This window comes from Anomaloglossus baeobatrachus, chromosome 8, assembly GCF_048569485.1.
Source record: "Anomaloglossus baeobatrachus isolate aAnoBae1 chromosome 8, aAnoBae1.hap1, whole genome shotgun sequence".
NCBI lineage: Eukaryota > Metazoa > Chordata > Amphibia > Anura > Aromobatidae > Anomaloglossus > Anomaloglossus baeobatrachus.
Window position 1 is genome coordinate 96,802,919 of NC_134360.1, and position 21,544 is coordinate 96,824,462.

Consider the following 21,544-nt stretch of genomic DNA (forward strand, 5'->3'; position numbering starts at 1 on the left):
GAAAATAATTTTGTACATTTTTTTGGAAAAGTTAGAAATGACTGAAACCTTTAACTCCTCTTAAGGAAAAAAATACGTTTCGAAAATTATGCTGATGTAAAGTAGACATGTGGCAAATATGATTTATTAATGATTTTGCGTGATATAACTCTCTGGTATAGAGGTATATAAATTCAAAGTTTGAAAATTGCAAAATGTTTAATTTTTTTTTTCAAATTTTCAATATTTTCCTAAATAAATGCAAATCATATCAACCAAAATTTACAACATAAAGTACAATATGTCATAACCCCCCCCCCCCCCCCCACCACAATATTGGAACCACTGGGATCAGTTGAAGTGTATCAGTTATTACATCATAAAAGTGGCACTGGTCAAAATTGAAAAAGTGGCCTGGTCAGGAAGGTGAAAACAGGCTGGGGGTGAAGGGGCTAAATGAAGCTGTCAGCTTCTGATAGAGGCAGAAGTCAGCGATACAATATAGCCAGCGTCTGCCCCGTATGGAGCTTTGCCTCTCATCCTGCTCTAAAGTCCCAAATATGCTCCAAGATAGATACAGTGCCTTACGAAAGTATTTGACCCCCTTGAATTTTTCAACCTTTTCCCACATTTCAGGCTTCAAACATAAAGGTAAAAATGTTAATATTATGGTGAACAAACAACAACAAGTGGGACACAATTGTGAAGTTGAACGAAATTTATTGCTTATTTTAAACCTTTTTTAAAAAATAAATAACTGAAAGTTGGGGCATACAATATTATTCGGCCCCTGTAAGTTAATACTATGAGGCACCATTTTTTGCTGCGATTACAGCTGCAAGTCGCTTGGGGTATGTCTCTATCAGTTTTGCACATCGAGAGACTGAAATTCTTGCCCATTCTTCCTTTGCAACAGCTCGAGCTGAGTGAGGTTGGATGGAGAGCGTTTGTGAACAGCAACTTTCAGCTCTTTCCACAGATTCTCGATTGGATTCAGGTCTGGACTTTGACTTGGCCATTCTAACACCTGGATACGTTTATTTGTGAACCATTCCATTGTAGATTTTGCTTTATGTTTGGGATCATTGTCTTAATCGAAGACAAATCTACGTCCCAGTCTCGGGTCTTTTGCAGACTCCAACAGGTTTTCTTCAAGAATGGTCCTGTATTTTGCTCCATCCATCTTCCCATCAATTTTAACCATCTTCCCTGTCCCTGCTGAAGAAAAGCAGGCCCAAACCATGATGCTGCCACCACCATGTTTGACACTGGGGATGGTGTGTTCAGGGTGATGAGCTGTGTTGCTTTTATGCCAAACATATCGTTTGGCATTGTGCCCAAATAGTTCGATTTTGTTTTCATCTGACCAGAGCACCTTCCTCCACATGTTTGGTGTGTCTCCCAGGTGGCTTGTGGCAAACTTTGAACAACACTTTTTATTGTATGTTTGAGAAATGGCTTTCTTCTTGCCACTCTTCCATAAAGGCCAGATTTGTGCAGTGTGCGACTGATTGTTGTCCTATGGACAGACTCTCCCACCTCAGCTGTAGATCTCTGCAGTTCATCCACAGTGATCATGGGCCTCTTGGCTGCATCTCTAATCAGTCTTCTCCTTGTTTGAGATGAAAGTTTGGATGGACGGCCAGGTCTTGATAGATTTGCAGTGGTATGATACTCCTTCCATTTCAATATGATCGCTAGCACAGTGCTCCTTGGGATGTTTAAAGTTTTGGAAATCTTTTTGTAACCAAATTCAGCTTTAAACTTCTCCACAACAATATCACGAACCTGCCTGTTTTGTTCCTTGGTCTTCATGATGGTATCTGAGCTTTAAACAGAACACTAAGGCTCTGTGCCCACGTGGCGTATTTTCATGCAGTTACGCTGCAATCTGCACTGCAGCGTAACTGCATGCGTCCTGCGTCCCCAGAACAATCTATTAAGATTGTGCCTAATCCATGCCCACGTGGCATATTAGAACGCAGTGCTTCGGCTGCTGCCGAAGCGCTGCATTCTAAGAAGTGACATGTCACTTCTTTCGTGCGCTTTGCATGCAGCCCCCGCTCTGTCTATGGGAGGGGCTGCATCCAGAGTGCATGAAATCGGCTTTTCAGTATGGACTGTTTCTGCAGCGATTTGAAACGCACATGTGCTGTTCAAATTGCTGCAGAAATTTCTGCAGGGACAGAACGCAACGTGGGCACATAGCCTTAGACTATCACAGAGCAGGTGCATTATACAGAGACTTTATTACACACAGGTGGATTATATTTATCATCATCAGTCATTTAGGACAACATTGAATCATTCAGAGATCCTCAATGAACTTCTGGAGTGAGTTTGCTGCACTGAAAGTAAAGGGGATGAATAATATTGCACGCCCCACTTTTCAGTTATTTATTTTTTAAAAAAGTTTAAAATAAGCAATAAATGTCATTCAACTTCACAATTGTATCCCACTTGTTGATCTTCACCATAACATTAACATTTTTATCTTTATGTTTGAAGCCTGAAATGTGGGAAAAGGTTGAAAAATGCAAGGGGGCTGAATACTTTCGCTAGGCACTGTTTGTGCAAAATGGGCATTACGAGGGTAAAACATTTTTTTTACAATGTAATAAACATGGCTAAAATCTTATGGAAAAAAACTAGGTTTATTTTGTCCAAAATTCTATTTACATTTTACCATTATGAACCTTAATGAATGATAAGAATAACCCAGAAAGAGCAGACCTCAATTATCAAAAACATCCATAAGTGGAAAAAAAAAGGTTTTTGATGCGCATATCAACCAATCAGAGCTTGGTTTTCATTTCTGAAAGGGGTTCTCTGAGAATAAAAAAAAATAAAAGAAAATATTATAAGTGTCTAAATACATTTAATTAGCAAATGACAATTATTTCATCTGGAGAGGTATCAGTATATAATTAAAATGTCTATTGTCTGGTTATATTGAAAGAAACCTATTCTAAAATGGTAGGGGCCCATGAATATGTGCAGCATGAAGTGGTGCTGCTGTAACCTGGGGATAACCCCTACCATTTCCCGACATTCAGAGTCACAGGGTGGGCAGCAGTATGAGTAGCCTCTTCTTAAAGGAATTTTTCCATGAACAAAGTTCATTTAAATCAATAGATCTTGGATAAATAATAAGATCCACAATTGGATAAGATTATTATTTTTTTCCTGTGTGGAGATAATCTTATATATGTGCCCCTGCTGTGTACCGTGTAATGGCCGTGTCTGACCGTACAGGGACATGGTCTGATTATACCCCATCTCATGGGCCAGGGAGGGAGTAAAAGAGTATACAGACATTACAGCATGGGATCATAGCTGTTTCTTTTTGTGAGGTGAAACATTATCTTGCCTGTTTTAAAAAAATGTTTTACCTCAAGGAAAGAGTAATTTGTGATTCCATGCTGTAATGTCTGTAGACGTTACTTCCTCTACTGCCCAGGAGCTGTGGTATGATCAGACCATGCCCCAGTACAAAACAGTGACAAAAATCCAAGGGAAAGCCTCACCGTGAAATTATCCAGCAGACCAAGCGTATATCAATTAATGCTCCAGCCAAAAACCCGGACTGTGTTAGCAAAATACAATTAGTAGGCGAATCTCCATAAACGCATACCTTTATTTGTCAAATTAAAAATCCATAATGGTGGTAACAGATTTTCTACGCGTTTCTGGCGCCATACTCCATGACTAAGGGCGCATAGCGCCAGAAATGTGTAGAAAATCTATTACCACCATTATGGACTTTTAATGTGACAAAGGTATGAGTTTATGGAGATCCGCCTACTAATTCTATCATGTCCCTGTACGGTCAGACACGGCCATTACACAGCACATAGCAGGGACACATTTCTAAGATCTCAGCAAAGGAACACTTTTTTTTAAACACATCCAACTTATTATTTCACTCCTGGTATCTCCAGCACTAGATCAGACAGAATGGACAGCAGTATGAGCAGCCTCTTACCTAGGCATCCCTGCTATGTCCAGTATAGTGACTCAGTGGCTAGCAATGCAGTTTTGCAGCGCTGGGGTCCAGGGTCGAAATCCCACCAAGGACAACATTTGCAGGCAGTTTGTATGTTTGTGTGGGTTTTCTCTGTGTACACCGGTTTCCACTCAAACTCGAAAAACATAGGAAATTTAGATTTTGAGCCCCAATGGGGACAGTGAGGATGTAAAGCACTGCAGAATATATATATATATATATATATATGTATGTGTGTGCTATATAAGCAATGTATATTAATGAAAAAAAATCAGGTCAGAAAGACAGCAGTGTGAGCAGCCTCTTACCTCAGAACTCTTGGTATCTACATTGCTAGATCAGATTAACACATGAAGGCAGGTATGGATGCACGTGTGCACAAGTTTGTATCAGTGTAAAAAGAAGACAACCATTTCAAAAAGGGATTGTTCAGACTCAGAACAAAAGTCTGCAATCACTCTGACTGTAGACCTCTTCCTCATGACTCCATTTTATCCAGCTTGTTAGTACTCTTCTACTTAGAAGCAGGACGTGTCTAGTTGTCAAATCCCATATACCCATCTGCATGTGGATAGTATGCGTGTGTCTCGGGGGGCAGGGTACGATTTGGCAGGTTGGGGTCACATACAATGACTGCAGACTTCTCATTACAGCCCCAAAAGCCCTTCTAACACAGTGAGGAGGGATGAGGTGGCTATACTGACTAGTCATGGAGGCGGGCCCCAGCTTGCGTCGCCCCCACCACAGCTGGACAAGGTTTTTGAGTGGCTGGGGTGGGATTAAGGAGGATGGGTGGTAGTGCTAAGTAAATACCATTTTTTTTAAAAAACGTCTATTAGGGTGTATGTGTATTACAGGGGAGTACAGTATACAGCGCTACAGAATATGCTGGAGCTATATGTAAAATGTGCAGTCTTTTGACCGATTTCTGAGTTCACATATAAGCAATGGTCCATTAGAGAAACAAGCAACATGAGCATGCATTATTTACACACACTTATATGTATACAGTGTAATTATATATATATATATATATATATATATATATATATATATATATATATATATATAAAATACAGAAGCCTGAGGCGTGCAGCCTTCTATGCGTCCATGCACAGCAAAGAATTCATTACTATAGAAACAGGACAATATCTGGCAAGTTCCTAAGTGACCAGAATGTTGGTGACACCAATAACTGTAGGTTTCCCCAGCAGAGCTGCCTCCTGGCCCGTTACCACTAGTCTGTGGTGCCAGCAGCACAGCACCGTCTTCTCTGTGGCGCATCCTGCCATCTGCTGGTGGGCGGGGCCACCTACCTTGCTGCCCCTTCAGGTCCGCTGCGCCCGTCGGCACACACATACACTCGGCGCCCGATTGGCCGGACACAGAAGTCGGCGGCTTGTTTACTGCCAATTGGCAGCGAGTTTTTCAGCAGCTCATTTGCATAACGAAGGATCACGTGACGTTGAGTTTAGAAGTGGGCGGAGCGATCGGCGTTAGAGTTTGAATGTCGGAGCTAGAGGCACCGAGGGAGAAGGAAGCCTTGCGGGAAGGCGGCTCTGTGACCGTGCAGCGAGGAGACCGCGCCGTCCAATTACCGCCCGCTGCCCCACATAACTGCGCCCGGAACATCTTCTGACCAAGGTATTCCTTCTTTTCAGGTAGCCGTTTGTGTCACGATATGTCGCGATAGAAGAGCTCTGCTGTCGGGTTTTCTCGCAGGAACTCAAAATGGCGCTGTTGAGTTGAAGAAAATGGAGCGCAGCGCCCCCTCCCTTTCACAGGAGGTGGGCGGAGCTTCCCTGGGATAGCACATGCTCCGGCGCCGCTCCGTGTCCGCAGCAGCACAGTGCAGAGCGCCGAGCTCACAGCCGACTGCCGCCTCCCCTCAGCCCGAGCTCACAGCTCAGCCCGAGCTCACAGCCGACTGCCGCCTCCCCTCAGCCCGAGCAGCTACTTCTGTCCTCATGGAGTCACGGCTGAGCAGTCATACTCCTGGAAGTCCGTTATTTCTGACATTCTAGATACATTTGTATTTTTGCCAAAACATTAGAAATAATAATTTTATATTAGCAAATAGATTTTTTACAAGTTTCCTAATGGTCTGATCCTTACCTGGCGCGTGTACAGCGCTATGGCACATGTATGTTTCTCATGTAGCTTACCAACTTTTTTTTTTTTTTTTTATTTTTTTTTTTTTTAGCCCTTTTTTTTTTTTCCTTCCCCTCCACAAATAATAAAAGCATAATGTGCTCTACTGTGGTTTGTGCTCCATTGCTGGTGGTAATTTAATTAATGGTGCTACCATTACCTGCCAAATATTAAACTCTAAAATGTCAGCGCTTTCTAGACTGAACGGCCTCTGAGCGTTACTGGGACCTGTGTGGAGCGTACATGCTTCGTGTGTGTGTGTGTGTGGGCGGGCGCTTGTGTTGGGGGGAGTTTGTGGCGGGTGCATGCTTTGTGTATGTGTGTAGGGGGAGTACATGCTTCGTGTGTGTGTGTGTGGGCGGGCGCTTGTGTTGGGGGGAGTTTGTGGCGGGTGCATGCTTTGTGTATGTGTGTAGGGGGAGTACATGCTTCGTATGTGTGTGTGGGTGCTTGTGTTGGGGGGAGTTTGTGGCGGGTGCATGCTTTGTGTATGTGTGTAGGGGGAGTACATGCTTCATGTGTGTGTGGGCGGGCGCTTATGTTGGGGGGAGTTTGTGGCGGGTGCATGCTTTGTGTATGTGTGTAGGGGGAGTACATGCTTCGTATGTGTGTGTGTGGGTGGGTGCTTGTGTTGGGGGGAGTTTGTGGCGGGTGCATGCTTTGTGTATGTGTGTAGGGGGGTACATGCTTCGTGTGTGGGCAGGCGCTTGTGTTGGGGGTGCTTATGTGGAGGCTGCATGTTCGTGCGTGGGGGTGTGTGTATGCCTTGTGTGTGTGGGCAGGCACTTGTGTCGGGGGGCTTATGTGGCTGATGCTGTGTGTGTGTGAGGGGGAGGGTCATGCATGCTTTCTGTGTGTGGTGCATGCTTCGTGTACATGCACATGTGCATGGGACTACTTGACCGCTACTCCTTTGTTCTTATCCTCCACAAATTGTTTTCCAAGATGCAATTCTTCCGGTTAAATGAAATTTCATATATTTATTTTTTTAAGTCCTGTATGTATAAATGGGGAACATAATTTAAAAGTGCTGCTGAATATGAATTAAAGTAACAGCGCTGGGCGTTTCTGCCCGGATTGAGGGCCTTCCTCTGCTTCAGTGCTGAAACGCATTGCCTGATAAATTTTCTGAATAAAGTTTTTCCCTAGGTGTAAAAATGTATTGTTCAGATTTATCGCTTTCAAAGATTTTTCCCTCCTGTCCCCCTATTTTATTTGTACTTTGATTTATTTTTACCTATGGGGTTTGTGTATGTGACTTTTTTTTTCCTTTTTCCTCTGAAGTCGCCATTTTTGGGGCGGCTCCACCACTGCCGTCTTTTCCCCTAAAGACTAGGGATGAGTGAGTAGGGAAATACTTGGACTCGCTATACTCGTAACGAGTAGGTCCTAAAACGCGGGTACTCGTTACGAATAGCAAGTCCAATGTAAGTCCATGGAAAATGCGAGTAATTGTCTGCTGGACCCTACAAAGTGATCTGGGGCTGAATAAAAGGCTCAAATGGATGCATGATCGTTTAAAATTCGTGGTAAAGAGGCGGAAGGCACTCACCAAAAATGCTCAATACAAAAGTTGTTTATTCGCCCATCAGGTCAGGGGGTAAGGTGTGGGGGAGGGAGAACACACAATCTATCGGACGACGGCCGTTTCGCGTTTTTACAACTGACGCTTCCACGAGTCCATCGATGGCCCTCACGCCTTTCCCTCTGACCTGATGGTCGAATAAACAGCTTTTGTATTGAGCATTTTTGGTGAGTGCCTTCCTCCCTCTTTACCACGAATTTTAAACTTACATGCATCCATTTGAGCCTTTTATTCAGCCCCAGACCGCTTTGTATGGTCCAGCAGACAATTACTGACATTTCCCATTGACTTACATTGGACTTGCTACTCCCATCGAGTAATTACAAGGATACTCGCGGAGTAGCGAGTATCCCGAATACCGTACTACTCGACGAGTACCGAGTAGTAACGAGTATACTCTCTCATCCACATTAAAGACTAAAAGGGTAAAGCTGCTTCTAGGGGAATCCACCTGATGGATCCGCCTTCTGCTACTTCTAACTACAATGCGGTTTCCACACCCTGAAGTGGTTAAATGAGGGGACAGAAGACTGAGCATGTGCACAGCGGTGTTCTTACATTGCTGTGCACTATGCACTCAATTTTTAGCATTGGGTTTGCGTGTTTGAAAAAGGCGTTGTGTGCACATTGTCTTAGGGTGGTTTCAAACACCAGCTGTAAAGGGGAAATGGCAGCATCTGACTGAGCCTCAATGGATGAACCTGGAACTAACCATTCCCAGAACAAGGTGAGCTCATTACTTCTTACCTATTCCTGCTCTACACCAGTGTAGGCTCCGCACTATAAAGCGGGCCCCGTAATAGTTTTCTTCTAGTGTTATAACTTGCACTATGAGGTCTGATGTACTGGGAGACAACGCTCCTCACAGGAAAATACGAGTAGGGCGGTCCTACAATCTGCAGGCATGACTAGAACCTCTGTAGGCTACAATGGTGGAGATCAGCACCTTTTAGGGAGTTCAGTTTCTTACTTTGATGCTTGTGCACACATTGAGTATTTAGTGAGGGTTTTTTAAGCCTAAACCTGGAGTGGGTAAAATATACAGCAGTGGTGCCGTGATTCTATTTTACTTCTCTCCTCTGATTGTTCCACTCCTGGTTTTGGCTACAAATACTTAAGTACATTATTGAATGTGTGAACGTGGTTTCATATGTTTATTTACCTGTGTAGGTTTGGAAACGCCCAAGGAGTAGCATCGCCTCTACAAATCTGCTCTCTACCCCTGGAAATTGGAGCCATTCTCCTACATAGTCCTCCAAAAACAGAAATAAGGATGCATACATGACCACCAAAGATTATATAAGGATAACCATACAGGACTACCCAGTTGAACATATTGGCCACGAGCACACTTATGCAAGGCTGACCAGCTAGTCAGGTGCCCACATGACCACAGGTTGGGGCCACACGCTGACTTTCTGTAGCACATGCCTAGTACAGAAACATTTTTTTTTTGCTTAGTCTGCGGGGAGGCTGGAAAGCAGAGGTAATGCTTGGTAAATTTTGCCCTGTACACCTTTTAGACTATTCTCCACCAAGCGTTTTGTGATGGGCAGTTCGTAAATGAAGACGTACAGCATATCCTGGAACTGTGTATCACAAGTTATCTTTTAACATATTGAAAAACCCTATGGGTCTGCACGTTTCTCTACAATGGCATCCTGTACACACTGAAGGTGTATAAGGGAAGAAAGAAATGATGGGATCTGAAGAGACCAGATCTGTACCTGCATCATTAGTATTACTTTTGATTAGATTTATTTACCCTACATGGTATATTGAGGAGGTGCAGCCAGGGATAGGCTTCCCCTAAATGCTACACAACCGCGGCATGGTGAGGCCACAAGAAGTAATGAATAGGTGGTTGGGGGAGGGGTGCTGCGGCAGGATCAGGGCACTCCTCTTTCCTGGTTTGGTAAACGGATTATAATTTCCAATATAGAAAGAACCAGGTCACCTGTGCCTGGGCTTCACCTCCACGGAGACACCCTGTCCGGTGCAGTCAGCAAAAAAGGAAAAGATCCAGCTCCATATTCTCAGTAAAAATTCATTGGCTTTATTACAGGAGTAGTTATGAAAATCCAATAGGCAAATTGCAAAGGTATAAAAATCACCCCAAGAGGGCATTTGACCATAGAAAAACAGCAACGCGTTTCAGACACTCTCTAACAAAGGGTGTCGGAACGCGTTGTTTTTAATAACTATTTCAATAATAAAGCCATTGAATGTTTACGGAGAATATGGAGCTGGATCTTTTTCCTTTTTTGCTGTTTGTAATTTCACCAGCCGTTTCCATTGAACTGGGAAATACCAGCTGCATCCTATACTTGGTACAACTACGCTTTTAAATGCACTAATCTGGTTACCTGACAGAATTTTCTTACTTTAAAATGGAGAAACGCATGATATCAACACAGTTGTTCATGCCGTGAATGTACAACTTCAAGCTTTTGGGTCTGCAAGACCTGCAAATAGCCTGTGTATTTTCAAGGGAACCTGTCACTTGATTTTGGATTACTAATCCACCTGTATAGCGGGGGCTTAGAGTTCCAACTGTTCCCATGTCAGAACTTTGCATTCATTGTTACGGCATAAAACCACTCTTAGTGTACTTGCCCACGATCAGGACCCGCTGCCTCTCGCGTTTCCTCCGCAGGAGACCACAGCTGCTCATACTCACTATCAGGGTTTGGAGCGCTGCAGACTCTCTCGCTTGTGTTCTCCCTACGGAGGACGCTTGCAACTCTGCAGCAAAAAATTGACATGCTTGTGGCGCAGAAAGGCCACCCTGCAGGTCAGTTTTCGCTGCGGGCCATACACACAGTGGACATGGGATTTCTATAACTCCCATCCTCTGTGTTTGTACTGTACAACACAGCGTTTTGGAAGCAGCGAAAACATGCTGCATCCAAAACACTGCAAACACTGATTGTGGGCACACACCCTTAAAAGGATTCTGTCAGCATAGAAAGACTGTTCAAACCAAGTACAGGTGCTCTGTGCATCATGGTGGGGCTAATCCTTTAAATCCATCTGCTTGTTTTCCCTCTATCTCTGCCCTTCTCTATGAAGCCAGAACCGTCGGTCAAAGAGTGGGCTGGGCAAGTGGTGATGGAGGGACGCCTGTACTTGGTTTGAACAGTCATTCTCTGCTGACAGTACCTTGGTTTCCTGAGCTGAGTTTGGAACGTCCTTCCCGCAGCATTGTACATGGTCACTGCATGTTTGTGGCTTATGGCCCAAAACTTCATTACAGGGTCTACTTGATAAATGGTCGCAATTGATCTTCATAAATACGGTAGGTCACAAATAACAAACTGCTGTTGTGAAGTCCTGTGACCAGAACATGGGGAAGTAAATGGGAGAATCGTTAGGGGACTGATGGTCATTTAAGAGCAGATTCTAAAAATGGTGGGCCCAGCGTTCGGCACGTACACCTCTTTGGTACAGTTGGGTAGACTATAGTTTTAAGTATGGGTCGAATGGAAGTCTTGAAGACCGAAACCAGTACCAGTGACTACAGCTATTGCTGGGACATGGCTACAAGTGCAATGCTAGATTTTAACTAGAATAACCCAGTAGGCAGGCACCACTTTAATTAACGGGATTACCAATAGTACATACAGTATATGCTAGGCAAACAAACAAGAAAAGAGTACTATATTATGGGATAACCACACTGTAAATAGGTCATGTCAAAAATCTTTATTAAATACATATTGAAAATCTGCAAAAGTCAAGCACCCATTAAAAACACAAAACAGTGTATGTTGGCACCGGCGTTCCTCCCTATACTGGACACAACCTTTAGCAAGGAATAACAGTATGGGTGAAATTCCGGTCAGATGACAACCATGATTAACAAAAAGTATCACCATATACAAGGTTTCACACCAAAAAAATATATACAGGTTGAGGTCACTGCGGAGTCCACAAAAGATAGGAATTATCAATACTGTGAGGAAAATTGCAAGATGTAGTTTGCTGCAAGTCAGTGTTGTTAATCATGGTTCTCATCTGACCGGAATTTTTTCACCCATACTGTTATGGCAAGATTATAATTGTGCACATGTTGAGCATTTGCAAAAGATTTTTCTGCAACAAAATCCACACTTTTGGCTGGAAAACCGCTGCTTAAAATACGCAGATTTCTACTTGCAAATTTTTATTTTTTTTTTCATTTGAATGGGGGAAAAATTCTACAAAGTCACCAAAAGGTTTCACATGTTTCAGACTTTGGTTGCTCAAATCCCAAAGCCAAAATAAGCCGCATGTGGATGAAATTTCACAAATCGTTTTGCTGCTCCTGTAATATTCTGTGTTTTTTCCGCAGGAGTGGGTGCAGTGTGTGAACAAGCCCTTAATAATAATATTATTATACTAATAGCCTATTATTATTATTACGCCATTCCATGGTGCTTTTACATTTGAAAAGGGGTTTACATAATGGGGACAAGTACAATAATTATGAACAATGCAAGGCACAGAATGGTACAGGAGGAGAGAAGACCCTGCCCGCGAGGGCTCAGTCTACAAGGGAGTGAGTGAGGGTACAGTAGGTGAGGGTGGAGGTGGTCGTGCGGCGCTACAGCAGACTGCAGGTTGTAAGCTTGTTGGAAGAGGTGGGGCTTCGGGTACGTTTTGAAGGCTTTCCAAGGTAGGCAAGAGTATGTTGGGAAGAGAGTTCCAGAGTATGGGGGATGCACATGAGAAGTCTTGTATTTGTTTGAGGGAGGATCAGATGCGAGGAGAGTAAAGGAGGAGATCTTGTGAGGATCGGAGGTTACGTGCAGGTAAGTACCGGGAGACTTAGGTCACAGATGTAGGGAGGAGACAGGTTGTGGTTGGCTTTGAATGTCATGGTTAAGGTTTTGAATTAGTCGTTGGGCAATGGGAAGCCAGTAAAGGGATTGGGAGAGAGGAGAGGTCACGGAAAAGCGGGGGGACAGGTGGATTAGTTGAGCAGTATAGTTTAGAGTAGATTGTAGTATTGTGTGTTCGTTTGAAGGGAGTTCATAGAGCAGGGGGTTGTGGTAGGAGGTCTCCTCCTGTGGTCCAGGCAGGAGATAATGAGGGCATGCACTAGTGTTTTTGCTGTTTCTTGGTTAAGGAATGTACAAACCTGGGAAATATTTTTGACTTTTAGTTGGCAGGAGGTGAAGAGGACTTGGATATGTGGCTTGAAAGAGAGAACAGAGTTGAGAATTACTCTCGGGCAATGAACGTGCGGGACTAGGAAGCGTGAGCAGCAATCAACTTTGATGGATAGATCTGTTGGGGGGGGTTGAATGAGGAGGAGGAAAGATAATGAATTCTGGTTTTGTGCATGTTCAGTTTTAGAAATTCAGCAGAGAAAAAGGATAAGATGGCAAACCGACATTGTAGGATTCTAGTTAGTAATGAGGTGACATTAGGTCCAGAGAGGTAGATCTGTGTTTCGTCACCATAGATATGATACTGAAAACCGTGGGACTCAATGAGCTGTCCCAGGCCGAAGGTGTAGATGGAGAAGAGCCAGTGGTCCAAGAACTGAACTTTGGGGGACACCAACGGCTAGAGGGTGGGATAAGGAGGTGGTGTGAGAGTGGGAGATGCTGAAAGTTTTATCTGTTATGTATGAGGAGATCCAAGATGGGGCCTAGTCTGTGATGCCCAGAGATGAGGGAATCTATAGTCGAATGGAATGGTCCACTGTGCTGAAGGCAAGAGGACAGTCCAGGTGGAGGACAGAGTAGTGTCTCTTGCTATGGCAGTTAGTAGGTCATTGGTGACTTTTGTTAGGGAAGTTTGTGGAATGGTGCGGTCAGAAGCCAGATTGTAACCGGTCAAAGAGGGAGCAGGAGGAGAGGTGGGAGGATAGTTCAAGATGGACATGCTGCTCCAGTAGTTTAGAGGTATAGGGGAGAAGGGATATGGGGCGATAGAGCGACACAGAGGATAGGTCAAGGGATGACTTTGTGAGGATGGGTCTAATCGAGACATTAAAGCATGATGGGAATACACCAGTTGTTAGTGATAAGTTGAAGAGATGAGTTAGGGTGGAAACGAAGACTGGCGAGGTTGGGGAAGAGGTGGGATCAGAGCGGGCCAAGTGCACACGTATTGAGATGTGATCTGAAGACTAGAGAGGAAAGAAAGCTGATCTTCTGTCATGGTGGAGAAGCTGGTTATCAGTTTGCACTGGGACATTTAGCAGCCTGATATAAACATTGCAGGATTTGTGGAGAATCTGGGTAAGGTGAGGGTAATGGCTGCAGATTAACTGTGCTATAAATTGCTTGTAGTTTACTTTGGGTAAGACCTTAGGGAAAGCCTGCGGCCCTGCTGTGAGGACTTGATTTTGTGAGGAAACTACTGTTTCACCCGGATCGCTGTGGCCAATGTACTGGCTGCACAGGTCTGTGGTTGAAACAACTATTCTCCTGCAATAACAAATACATTGTTAATTAATCTGAAAAGTGCAGAAGCTTTTCCGCATTCCCCTTATGTAGGTTTGTGTTTTTCATTAGGCCAGATTAAAACTAGAGTATTACAGCTCCAAATCCAGGCCTGAATATCAGACAAACTGCGTGGACTAGAAGCACCATTCTCCCACATGGCTGGCAGACTTGCTGAACGTTGACTTATACATATTACAGAGCGGTGTGTGAAGAAATGTGTGAGTCCTTTGCAATTATTTCAAAACACAGCCTAATTTAGCGTCTTTTCTTTTTTTTTTTTTTTTTTTTTTGCCACTATCCTGTAGAGTTCTCTATGGAAGCGAAAAATGCATAGAAAAAATCCCATCAGATGGGAGGGGGACGCCTGTGAAAATTGTTTTTTGCCAATTAATGACACTATGTTTATGAATTTTATTTTTCCTGTCAATAGTCAAAGGGTGTCAAATATTGCCGTGCCTTTTTCTTGTTTTAATTTTTATCAGTTAATAGTCAAAGCTTCTATAGTTGTCGTTTGCAGTCCCTTTCTGCACCTAATTTTGTGGTTTACATTAGATTGCTGCTTCAGTTTCTACTCTCCAGAAGCACTTTACTCTCCACTCTTCTTTGTTCCTTTGCTGTGACCTTGAAATAATCCCTGGCCTTGCTGCAGCCATGCCTCTTTATGCATGCTGTCAGATCTGCTGCAAGAACAGCACTGCAAGGGTGTATGGGATCCTGGGAAGCCAAGCTCCTGCTAATGAAAAACATTGGGGGAAGGGTGGAAGGAATGCAGGAGGTGGAGCTGTAATTTTCCAGTGAGTCACCTCACAAGGCACAAAAGAGCTGCTGTTCGCAAGCACCAGATCCTCAGTCACAACCAGTAGAATTCCGCTGCAATAGATTCAGAGGCTTTTATTCATTTCCATAATCAGTCTTCTACTGCAAATAACTTGACATTTACATGTCTTCATACAAATCTTGCCCTAGATGTCACAATTTCTTTTCTTTGGGTTGCCCATGCAAGAAAATATTATAAATATAAAGTCATTGAGGTTTTTGCTTTGGTAAAATTCTGTAACTCGATTACTTGTCCATTTGTTTTTCTAAATCTATGGTTGTGAAGCTGGCCAGATGTGAAGATTTTGTACACTAAGTAATAAAACCACAGTTTTTTCAAGGAATCGTTTAGATCGGGTTTTCCAGATTGGGTTATTTAGGATATGCAGCTGTAGGTCCCCTGCAAATTGTCAATTTAAAAACAAACCGCAATAGCTTACAGCCGCTCCGTCTGGCCATAGAGGCTTTAGAAACCTGAGGGCCTTTTACACGGGATGATTATCTAGAAAGTTTGCACTCATCAGAGAAAATTTGCTCATCTGTGGTTAATGGAATCTTTAATAATAGTGTGAAATCCCCTTGTGTGAACAAGCATCTGCAAGTCATTAGCCGAGAAAGTGGGAAGGGAAACCGATCGCAAAAAGATCGAAATGATAAAACGTTTTATTGTTGCAATGTGCATCCTTCCAATGGTAACGGCTCACTGTGGAATGCTGATCAACTTTGGCGGAACAGGACTTTGAGCTTTTGTTTATTTTTACATAGGTGTGTTTAGATTTTGTTTCATAAATGGCAGATTTGTTGTAGATATTTCTTTAACTTCTAAATCCATACATTTGTTGTTGTTGTGTGTTTTTTTTTTTTTTTGTTTTTTTTTTTTCTTTTTTCTCCCCCTTACATTTTATTTGGAGGTTAACCACAGTTTAATGTGTAATTCCCAAACTTATCGATGCTATTTTTCTTCAAAGATTTTTTTTTCTTTTGTTAGTCTAATATTGTGAACATTAAGTAAGAAATTTAGTTAAATTAAATCGAATTAGAATTAAAAGAATACGTTTGTTTTGGTTTTTTTTTTTTTTTCCTCTCCAACTGCATTGTACGAACATTCCTGTTCACCACACCACTCACTGTTTCAGCCCCATCCATTTGCATTCTCCGTGCAGGCAATCACCATGTGCCCCTTACATCACTGGGGGGTGCCATTTAATCTGTGACCTATAGAAGCTTGCGTTTCTTCCTAGCTTACTCTTGGGTTCTGACTGTTACACGCTACCACACTTGGATTCTTCAGCAAAGCAATAGTTAAACTGCCAAAGAAAAACCTCCTCTGAACATCCTGTCCGCTACAGAAACACAGTACAGAAATAGTGCAGGATAAGATGGCGATAACATATCAAGATTGCCTTTATTACAAAAAACATTAAAAATTCACAGGGGTGGGAGTAAGAGACAATGGGAGGTGGCCTGATCAGAACAAGGAGTAAACTACATATATAATAAACAGTGCTTTGCAAAAGTATTCACCCTCTTTAAATATTTTGTAATCCAATTTCTGTGTGCGATTTCTGTGTGCTGTATCAGCACTAATAGTCTAAATTGTGGAAGGGAAAAAGTCAATTTATGGGATAAAATAAATTAAAAAAAAATTTGCCATGTGCCTATGTATTCACTCTTCTAAAACATAAATTCTGGTGCAATTAATTACCTTCACAAGTCACATGCTTTGTGAAATTAAGTCCTCCTGTGTGTAAGCTAAATGTCCTGTGGTATGTCAGTATATAGAACCCTTTTGTGAAAGGCCATAGAGACTGCAACACCATTAAGCAAGAGGCAACACTAACCAAACAATACCATTAAGAACAAAGTTGTTGAAGTACAAGTCAGCGTTGGGTGCTAAAAAGATATCACAATCTTTGATGATCTGCCGGAACAGTGTCCAATTCATTATCTATTAATGGGGAGTAGCTCATACCACAACAAACCTGCCAAGAGAGGGCTGTACACCAAAAGTCTTAGCAAGAAGTGCATTCATCAGAGAGGCAGCACAGAGACCAAAGGTAACCTTAAGGGTATGTGCGCACGTTGCTTTTTACCTGCTTTTTTGCTGCTTTTTCTTCTGCGCTGTTTAATGCCAAAATGGATGTGTTCTTCTATTCAAGCAAAGTCTATGGGAATTTGGGTTTCTTGTTCACACTATGTTGTTCAAAATGCTGCCTTTTTGTGGCAGAACTTTGGTCAAAAACTCAGCTTTGCAGTGCAAAACCCAAATGGCAAAAACAATTGACATGTTGCTTCTTTGAAAAGCTGAGTTTTTGACCAAAGTTCTGCCACAAAAAGGCAGCATTTTGAACAACATAGTGTGAACAAGAAACCCAAATTCCCATAGACTTTGCTTGAATAGAAGAACACATCCATTTTGGCATTAAACAGCGCAGAAGAAAAAGCAGCAAAACAGGTAAAAAGCAGGTAAAAAGCAACGTGCGCACATACCCTAAAGGAGCTGCAGCATTCCCAAGCAGATAGGGGAGTATCTGTCCATACGACCACAAAAGGCCATACACTTAATAGATCTGGCCTCCACCAAGGAAAACTGGTGCCAAACCAACACGGCTCATCATCCAAAGAGCACCATCCCCACAGTGAAACGTGGTGGCAGCATCGTGCTGTGGGGACATGTTTTGGCAGCAGGGACATTGATCTGAGTCTAGGGGAAGATGGATAGTGTGAAAAACAGGGATATTCTTTATCAAAACCTGTTTATCAGTGATTTGAGACTGGGACAGAGGTTCACTTTCCAACTAGACAATGACCCAAAACATACTGGTAAAGCAACAATTAGGTGTAAGGGGAAACATTGAAATGTATTGGAGTGTCCCTAGTCAAGGCCCAGACCTTAATCCAATTGCCAATTTGTGGTCCGACATGAAGATTGTGTTGAACAGAGGAAACCATTTAACTTGAAGGAGCTGAAAGAGTTTTGCCTTGAGCAATGGGTAAAAATCCCAGTGGCAAGATGTAGAAACCTCAGACTTTTCCAAAGTGACTTGCATCTGTAATTGCCGCAATAGGCTGTACTACTTTTAGGTACTACCTTTAGGGGTTGAATAGTTATGAACACTGAAGTTTTCAGTTGTTTGCTTCACAGTAAAAAGAAAACCAAATGGTCACAGTTGTAGGCATATTTACGTGAACTGATGGAAATCCTCAAAAAAACCCCCCAAAAAACCGTGAAATTCAGTTTTGGGGTGCAAAACACGAAAAATGCAAATATGTAAGCACTTTATGTACAAAGCATATAAGGGTTAGGGAATTTTTAGTAATGTTTTTTTTTTTTTTTGTTTTTAATTCATGAAAGGCTGCATACTATTTTTTTTTTATTTATTTTTTTTTTTAATACTGCTTTCATTGTATATGTATGTACACTGACCACTTTAGGTTTATATAGTGTTATAAGTCTCCAATGAATGAACTTGTATATGTCATTTGCTCCTTGCTCTGATCATTCCGTCACCTATTCTTTCTTGTTCCCACCCTTATGCCTTTCTATAATAGCAATTTAATGGTTAATTCTTCCTGGTTCTGTTGCTATATAGCTATTTTGGTACAGCAGACCTTGATGAGCTCATATCGGTCTGTACTCCAGAAAACAGTACCTAATGTTTCTGTCCACCCTCTGTTTTTGTGGACCCTGCCTCTAGCTGCATGGTTCTTGGTGGAGTTGTTCCCAGTGCCTGAGTGTCATCTACCACACAACTCTTCATAGTGTTCCATCCTCCCGCTGTTCTTTGGATGCTGCTGAAGATTTCTGTTACTTATGTAACTACAGCGGAACCTGCTTCCTCATTTGTTTTGGCTAGGTTTCATACTATGCCTGGTACTAGTCCTGGTTCTGATCAGACACGGACTACTCTTCTGTCCTTTAACCACGGTCCAGCTCGTCTTGTAGCTATGGCCCTGTTACATCATCCTGTTTTCTGTTCACAGTCCCATTTTATGCTCCACATCCAGTTTTTGGCCCAATCCTGTTATCTTTGCTGTGTTCATCTACCAGCTGCTGGTGGTTCTGTAGTCTGTGACCAGGGGAGCTCTCTTCAGCATAGCCCACAACCCCTTCTAAGGACTAAAGCGGGCTTTACACGCTATGATATATCTAACGAGATGTCGGCGGGGTCACGTCGTAAGTGACGCACATCCGGCATCCTTAGTGATATCGTAGCATGTGCAACTATCAACGAGCTGAAATACTCACCTTCTCGTTCATCGCTGACACGTCGCTCATTTTCCAAAAATCGAACATCCTGTTGTTCATTGTTCCCGAGGCAGCACACATCGCTCCGTGTGACACCCTGGGAACCGATTAACTGCAGCTTACCTTCGTCCCGCCGGCAATGCGGAAGGAAGGAGGTGGGCGGGATGTTTGTCCCGCTCATCTCCGCCCCTCTGCTTCTATTGGCTGGCCGCTGTGTGACGTCGCTGTAACGCCGAACGGCCCTCCCCCTTCAGGAAGTGTATGTTCGCCGCCCACAGCGAGGTTGTTTGGAAGGTAAGTACGTGTGACGGGGTTACAGCATTGTGCGACACGGGCAACAATTGCTGCACAAACTATGGGGGCAGGTGAGATCGCAAATGCGATCGCACAATTAATTGAAGCATGTAAAGCAGCCTTAAGAGTAGCAGGAGAGCTGTGATATTCCATTTTCAGACAAAACTGGTTGTAACCACAAGGGTCCATTATCTGGGTCACAAAGAATCTCCCCATCCTTTCTGTTGTCCCATGTGCATTAGACTGTTGGTCAAACCACCAACATTGACTGGTTCCCCCTGACACTCCACTCTGTATGGTGGCCCAGGACAATTGGTTGTTGGAGAAGTTAAGGATATTGCATGTCCAATTCTAGACTGGTGATCCTTTTGTTTTCCTAGATATAATCTGCTGCCTGACGTGTCTGGAGGCAGCTCTCACATAAAGAACACAGGACAGCTGCTATTGTGTATAGGAGAGCTGGCCAAAATGGCTACCAGTTAAGCCATGATTTGGCCAATAACTCATCTAATATGTATGGCGGCCTTACATCCTCTGAGGTGTGAAGTTCAAACAATCTCTAAGGAGGCCCAGAATTTATCTAAGAAGCTGCTGTGTTAAATTTTGTTTGAAGTATCGTGAAAAGACTAACTTTGTATTGTTTAAAACTTTCACTGAATCAGCTCCATTTTCTTTCAAGTCCAATAAATATCTCTCTAAAATCCATTAGAAATCACCAGTAAATCTAAAACCTAGAGATGTCTTCTGCAGTTTGATGAAGGGGGAATTCCATTTCTCAGGCCAGTTTATCACATTTGTTTTTTCTTTTCTGACACGCTAACACCTGTCCTGTTAGGCTATATGTGCACGCTGCAGTTTTTTTCTGCACACAAACTGCAAGCAAAACTGTACCTTGCCACAGAGAACCTGGAAATGTTAAAAAAAAAATAAATAAATAAAAGCTTTTTTTTTTTTTTTTTTTTGTGCATTTTTGTTAATGCGCATTTTAAAGGAGAAACAAAAGGTTAGGATAGGATAATTGATAGCTATAATAGATGGATAGAAAAAACCCAACATAGAATAGATAAAAAGAAATCACAGAATATCTTGATAGAAGAATAGCTACACCTGTAGCTGCGGCTAACATGAGTGACGTCAGCGCTGATAGCGCCACTCACTTCAGTTGCTGCGTGGAGCTCACAGCGGACAGTCTTGTGCTATGGCGTTTTCTGTAAGCATCAGATATAGCAGTGCTGGAAGCGTTGTGGGACCTAGTGTGGATTAAGTCAGACCTGGAGGGCAGTTTGGGGGGGTTAATAATGTGGTGAAAGAGGAGGCTTTTTTGTCTTTCATCTCAAATAAAGGACTTTTTGGGTGTTTGTGTTTTATTTACTTTCCCTTACAGATTAGTAATGAGGGGTGTCCCCTAGACGTCTGCCATGACTAATTTAGGACTTAGCTATGGGCTGCTGTTAAATCCTTATTACCCCGATTGCCACAGCACCACAGCAATCGGGATAAGCCTGGTGAAGTCCCGGGACTGTTGCATACAATGGATGTGGCAATTCCAGGTGGTGCTGGCTGATATTTTTAGGCTGGGGGCTCCCAATAACGTGGGTCTCCCAAGCCTGAGAACACCAGCCCTCAGCTGTGAGGCTGTATCTTGGCGGAGTATCAAAATTTGACAACCGCACAATTTTTTTTTTTTTTTTTTTTCTTATTGTACTGTGTGATAGACCCGTCTACCAGTGGCTGTGATTGGTTGCAGACAGACGCCCCCCCTGCTGAGTGACAGCTGACTGCAACCAATCCCAGACTGGAGAAGCGGTGAATATGTATGAGCCTAATGAGCGGGTGCAGTGAATATGTAATGAGGGTAATGAGTGGGTAGGGAAGAAGAATGAGAGGCTGCAGGAGCAGTGTGACAGCTGCGTTGGTGATTAGTGAGTATGAAGCGCTTGGAGAGAGAGACACTGACCACCCAAAATCACTCCAGCATTGATTTTGTCATTCTGGAACGAAGTTTGTGAGCTGAGTTTTTGTTG

The 21,544-nt window shown here is 43.0% G+C and overlaps 1 protein-coding gene across 2 annotated transcripts in view; it reads left to right on the plus strand.

The window, feature by feature from the left end:
* Positions 1 to 5,331: 5,331 nt before the first annotated feature.
* The window catches only part of ATF7IP (activating transcription factor 7 interacting protein), an 88,244-nt gene continuing 72,031 nt past the window's right edge, over positions 5,332 to 21,544 (plus strand). For both annotated transcript variants that reach the window (XM_075321905.1, XM_075321909.1), the window contains exon 1: positions 5,332 to 5,629. The gene's annotated coding sequence lies outside the window, so the exon portion shown is untranslated. The remainder of the gene's footprint in view (positions 5,630 to 21,544) is intronic.